A 6,000-nucleotide genomic window follows, 5' to 3' on the forward strand; every position below is an offset into this window, starting at 1 on the left:
GCAGAACATTTTTAATTCCATATGATCTCATTTGTTGACTTGTGGTTTTGTTTCTTGTGCTGCTGGGGTTCTGTTCAGAAAGTCCTTGCCTATGCCTATGTCTTGAAGAGTTTTACCTATTTTATCTTCCAGCAGGTTAGCTTTCTGTCTCAACATTCAGATCTTTGATCCATTTTGATCCATATATGGGTCTAGAGTCAATCTCTTGCGTATGGGTGGACAATTTTTCAGCACCATATGTTAAACACAGTATCTCTCAGTGTATGTTTATGATCCCTTTGTCAAAAACCGATAGTTGAATGGTCCTGGGGTTGATTCTGCATCCTCTATTCTTTTTTATTGACCTACATGTCTGGTTTTGGGCCAATACCATGTTGTTTTTATCAATGTAGCTTCATAGTATGTAGTTTGAAGTCCAGGATTGTGATGCCTCTGCTTTGCTTTTGTTACCCAGGATTTCTTTTGCTATTCTGGATCTCTTCTCATTCCATATGAATTTTAGGACTGTTTTTTCTCATTCTGTGAAGAACACCATTGATACTTTGATTGGGATTGCTTTAAATCTGTGTATCAGTATTAGAAGTATGATCATTTTGAAAATATTGGTTCTGCCTATCCAGAAATAGAGGATATCATTCCATTTTGTGATGTATTCTTTGATCTTTTTCAGAGCACTGTAATTTTTGTTGTAGATGTCTTTCACTTCCTTGGTTAGGTTAATGCCTAAGTATTTAAATTTTTTTGATGCTATTTTTATTGGTATCATTCTTCTAATTTCTTTCTTTATGAGTTCATTTTTGGTATACTTTGCTAATGAGTTTTGTGTATTGACTTAGTATCCTGGTACACTAGGAGACTTACAGTGGAAGCTTTTGAGTCTTCTATGCAGAGAATCATATCATCTGCAAATGATGATAATTTGACTTCTCCGTATGCATATTACTTTTATTTTTTTCTCTTGTGTAATGTTCTAACTAATGTTTTGAGTACTACACTGAGCAGGAGTGGTGACAGTGCACATTCTTATCTTGTTCCTGATTTTAGAGGGAAAGCTTTTTTAGCTTTTCCACATTCAGTGTGATGTCAGCCATTTGTTTGTCATAAATGGCTTTTATCAGAGTCCTTCTATACCTATTTTCTTCAGGATTTTAAAAAATCATGAATGGATGTTGGATTTTGTCAACCAATTTTCTGTGTCTATGAAAATGATCATGTGATTTTCATACCTCTGTTTATGTGATGCATTACATTTATTAAGTTGTTTATGTTTAATCATCCTTGCATCCCTGGGGTGAAGCCTACTTAAAATGCACATGATGTAGATTCTTTCTCATGATTTGTTGTCCTATGTCAGTATCTTGTTGAAGATTTTAGACTGCTCGGCCACACTACTTGCATATTGTTGAAGATTTTTGCATCTATGTTCACTAAAGAGATTGGTCCATGGTTCTCTTTTTTGCTTGGGTCCTGGTCTGGTTTTAGGATCAGGTTAATGCTAGCTTCCAGGAATGACTTAACATTCAGATCTGGGAGTCCTCCTTCCATTTTAATTTTGTTAATGAAGTTAAGGAGTATTGGCATCAGGTCTTCCCTGAAGTTGTACAAGTCAGTGGTGAATCTATCAGATCCTGAACTTTCATTAGTTGGTAGTTTTTTTTTTATTACTGCTTCAACTTCATTTTCTACTAGTGGGTTATTCAGGGATTTTTATATCTTCTTCGTTCAGAGTTGATAATTCATAGGTATTTAGGAATCTGTCCATTTCTTCTGGCTTCTCCAATTTATTAGAATACATATTCTCAAAGTAATAATGATAATCTGTTGGGTTTCAGTAGTGTCCACTGTGTTCACGTTTTTCATCTCTAATTGTATGGATTTAAGTCTCTTCTTTTGTTTGTAAGATTGGCTAAGGATTTGTCTATTCCACTTATTCTTTCAAGGAACCAGCTCTTTGTTTCATTGATTCTTTGTATTTTGTCTCAATTTTATTAATTTTACTTCTGATCTTTATTATTTCCTTCCTTATACTAGCTTTGGATTTATTTTGTTGTTGTTTTTCTAGGATTTTGAGATGTATCATTAGGTTATTTATTTAGGCTCATGCTTTCCCATGTGGGCATTAACAGCTATAAACTTCCCTCTTATGTCTGCTTGCATTGTGTCCCATAGATTCTGATATGTTGTACTAGCATTACTGTTTGATTCTAGGAACTAATTTTTTCTACGACCCATTGGTTATTAACAGAGTAATTATTTAAGAGTATCTGCTCTTTGGTGATTCACTCTAAACAGTCTAAATATAGGGCAATGCCTCTGTCCCAAGGTCCAAACTCCTCCATTAATTTGAGAGAGGAGGATGCAGTGTAACTGGCCCAGCACCCAGTTCCCTAGGAATGGAAAACAGTGTTGTTAATGACAAAAGGACTATCTGAACTTTGGCACACACAAAAACCTATTAATAGCGATAACTATGCTATTCTGGCCATAGCAACTGAATTAGCAACAATAATAGCTTTGAGGACAAACTAGATACTGACATACTATAAGAACCAATAATAGTACCACCCTTAACCACAGAAAAGAGCTCTATAATTATAGTATAAACACTAAGATAAACTAAATATTGAAATACACTGAATATCTACTATACACAACAACTATATCTCCACTAACTATAGAAAACAATTTTATAGTGATAGCATAGAGTTAAGTATCTAAGGAGAATAGTTATACTAGTAAAGGTAGAGAAAGGCTGGGGAATGGAAGAATAAAAGAAGAAAAATTTGAAAAATTAAGCAATGGAGGATGAAAAGAAGGAGAAAAAGTGAGATAAAGGATTCTATAAATTAATAGAATTAGATAAAGGTAATAGAAAAGAACAAACAAAAATAATTTTAAAAGAATAAATAAAAAAGAGGAAAAAACCAAAGTACCCCCCAAACCAAGGAAGAAGATAGAAGGAAAGAAAAACATCACCCCTCCCCACCAAACAAAAAAGAATTCCTTGTATTTTTTAGTGAGTGATTTCTTTCCAGGGTCTGCAGTTGAGGAATCCAGCAAGTCACAGTTTTCCCCTCCTAGCCAAATTTATGGCCTATCAATTTGTGAAGTGCCCCTGCTGGAAAATTCCCTCTGTCCATGCACCCAAGGCTGTGGCAACCATTCAAGTCAAGGCATGTCCTTGCTCATGTTGGTAGACAGGGAAAGCAATGGGGCTTCTGATTTGTGCTCAGTGTAGGCAGTAGGGCAAGAGTTCAAGCAGACCACTGTACCTAATGTCAGTGCTTTCAGGCCTGGATGCTTCTGAAAGCCACATATGCTGGGCCAGGCTTCTCACCACAGATGGTGCAGCCGCATGTTGTTTCTAGCCTGAGCTAAAACTTCTCAGGGGGTCTATGTCTAGCCTAAACCCTTTCATGATTCTCTCTGGTGGCTGTCTCTTACCCAGTCACTGTGGGAGGATAACACTGGGAACAAAAGGAATCCTAGTATCTGTGGAAATAGACTTTTCTCCCCCAAGAGGTGCTTTATTCTTTTTTCTGCATTGTGTTCTGGTTTTCCAGCTTCTCTGTAGTTTCTAATTTTCTTGTAAATTCCCTCCCATTTCCTGAATATCTATTTTTTTTTCTCTTTGGCAAGTTGTTATTTTCAGGTGCTTGGATTCTAGGTCCTGGAGAGGTCATATTTTGCTGCTGATTGCTATGCCAACATTTTGATTCTCTGAGCATGTACTTTTCATACATGAGCATGTACATTTAATCCCCAGCACCAGAAAACCAAAAGATAAAATATAGAAGGTTAATGAGATGATGTCTATTAGTACTTGTAGTTTAGAGGGCAGATACAGAGTTGGGGGTAATTGTATTATCAGAAAAGACCCTGGGGAGATAACCTAGAGAATTTTGCTGTGTTCAGTTTTGACTAGTACCCTTCCTGTTTGCCAGCATGTGCAATGTTCAAAAGTGAATCAGGTGCCCTCACCTTAGACCATGCTTCATAACATGTACTCAAACCTTAAATTTCCATCTGCTCTTGCTTTCTCCCAAGATCCTACATAATTTGAAACCAGTTCATGGCTCCAAAACCTAGAGCTGGCCCTAAGCATTAGAATTCTCCTATACATCCAAGAATGAGAACTGCCTGTCACTATCTTTGTCTTCTGGAAGATTTTCTTGCACAGTGAGAACATTTGAAGACAATTAAGTCTAGAAAAAAAATCTATGACCAAAATGGAAAGTGATCCTTTACATTCTTTAGTGTTATATGTGGCACCTAGAAAAGTTGCCTGTGTCTGTGTGTGTCTCTGTCTCTCTCTGTGTCTTTATCTCTGTCTCCCTTCCCATCCCTCTCTCCATTACAAATCATTCATATCAAAGTTTCTATTCTCAAAATCCTTTATTATACTCAGGCTTATTTGGATTAAATCTAACAGGTACAGTATTTTTTTTTTTTTTTATTTTTCATGTTTGCAGAAATAGTCTTGGAGATTCTCTGGGGTGATTTGTTCTGCAGTGTGGCTGTTGTTTTGCTGCAATCCTACCAAATAGCTGCCTCTGGAGCCACCTGCTGACACAGTGAGTAATCCTGAGCATTTGCTGTAACTAAGGAAAGTGCCATCTCAAGCTAACAATCTACACTCCTTGTACATGTTATAGTCTGAGGGTGAAGTCCTCTGGGCATATTACCTTGGTTCTATAGGTACTTTGATCTAGGAAAGGGAACAGACACGTGAGGTCTTCTACAGGTCAGACAACTTTGCCTGGAGCTAAGAATGGTACTGCTGGCATGGTTAAGAGAGAGATGACCAGTGAAAAAATTCTCTTCTGCTCAGTTTCAATATACCATCTCCTATCTCCAACATGTAAACACTGTTACTTATTTCTTATTATCCTCCCACAGTTTTTTAATGCCCAACAAGCAAGGAATGTAGATTTTGAATTTATCTAATTTTTTCTTCATAACAGGATGTTATCAATGCATCCGGTCACCAGATTCCTTTTTCCTCTCAGTAATATGTCTTACTAACTTTCCACTTGCAAACAGAACTGTTTCATATTTATGTCTCAAGAGTCTTCCATGGAGATTGAATTTCTGGGACAAAGAATAAACGTGGTTATAAATTTGATTAAAGAGAAAGAGACTGACAGAGACAGAGACAGACAGAGACAGAGATAGATACAGATATTTCTCACCCATCCACACCCAATAACATGGTACAACTTTTCCCCACAAGCAGGACAACATTTCAGTGCTGTTATACTTTTAACTCTTTGCTTACCTGAGGGTGGAAAGTGGTATCATAATTTAAGAGCTATCTGCATTTATTTTCCTTTGAACTCATATGTTCATCTCTTTTGTCCATGTTTTATTAAAAATTTCTAGGCACTATTACTATATTAATTATAGTAATCCTTCATCTCTAACTTGTTTACAATCAAGTTTTCCAATTCGTTCTTTGACTTTATTTATAGTGTGACTTTATTTATAGTGTGACTTTTCTCCCCCGTGCTGAAAAAAATCTCATTTAAGTTGTACTTCTCTCTTTACAAAGATCTTCACCCTTCAAGGTTATTCCTAAAGTTTCCCTTTTTTGCTAGGTATTTTTTCTTTTACTTTTTGGGAGTACTTTGACTGTATCCAGGGCCTTCACAGTAAGCTACATCCCTATCTCTTTTAAATTTATTTTTTGAAACAGAGTCTCACTAAGCCACTGTCTTGGTTACTTTTCTCTCGCTGCTGAGACAAAATACCTGACATCCAATAGTAAGTAAGGAAGGAAAAGTTTATTTAGCTCACAGTTTGTGGAGGTTTCAATCCATACTCAGCTGGCTCTAAGGTAGAGTGGCACGTGACAGGGGCAACAGTTCATGGCAGCGGCAGACAGCAAAAACAACAAGAGCAAAAGGGAGGGGCTGGGGATTTAGCTCAGCGGCAAAGCGCCTGCCTGGCAAGCGCAAGGTCGTGAGTTTGGTTCCCGGTACCGGAGAAAAACCAAAAAAA

General features: G+C 37.0%; 1 protein-coding gene across 1 annotated transcript in view; it reads left to right on the forward strand.

The window, feature by feature from the left end:
* Positions 1-6,000, forward strand: part of Znf572 (zinc finger protein 572) — a 56,582-nt gene that overhangs the window by 12,753 nt on the left and 37,829 nt on the right. Inside the window, exon 2 of the mRNA XM_005397978.2 lies at positions 4,473-4,574. The gene's annotated coding sequence lies outside the window, so the exon portion shown is untranslated. The remainder of the gene's footprint in view (positions 1-4,472; positions 4,575-6,000) is intronic.

This window comes from Chinchilla lanigera, unplaced genomic scaffold, assembly GCF_000276665.1.
Source record: "Chinchilla lanigera isolate Chin_1 unplaced genomic scaffold, ChiLan1.0 scaffold00060, whole genome shotgun sequence".
NCBI lineage: Eukaryota > Metazoa > Chordata > Mammalia > Rodentia > Chinchillidae > Chinchilla > Chinchilla lanigera.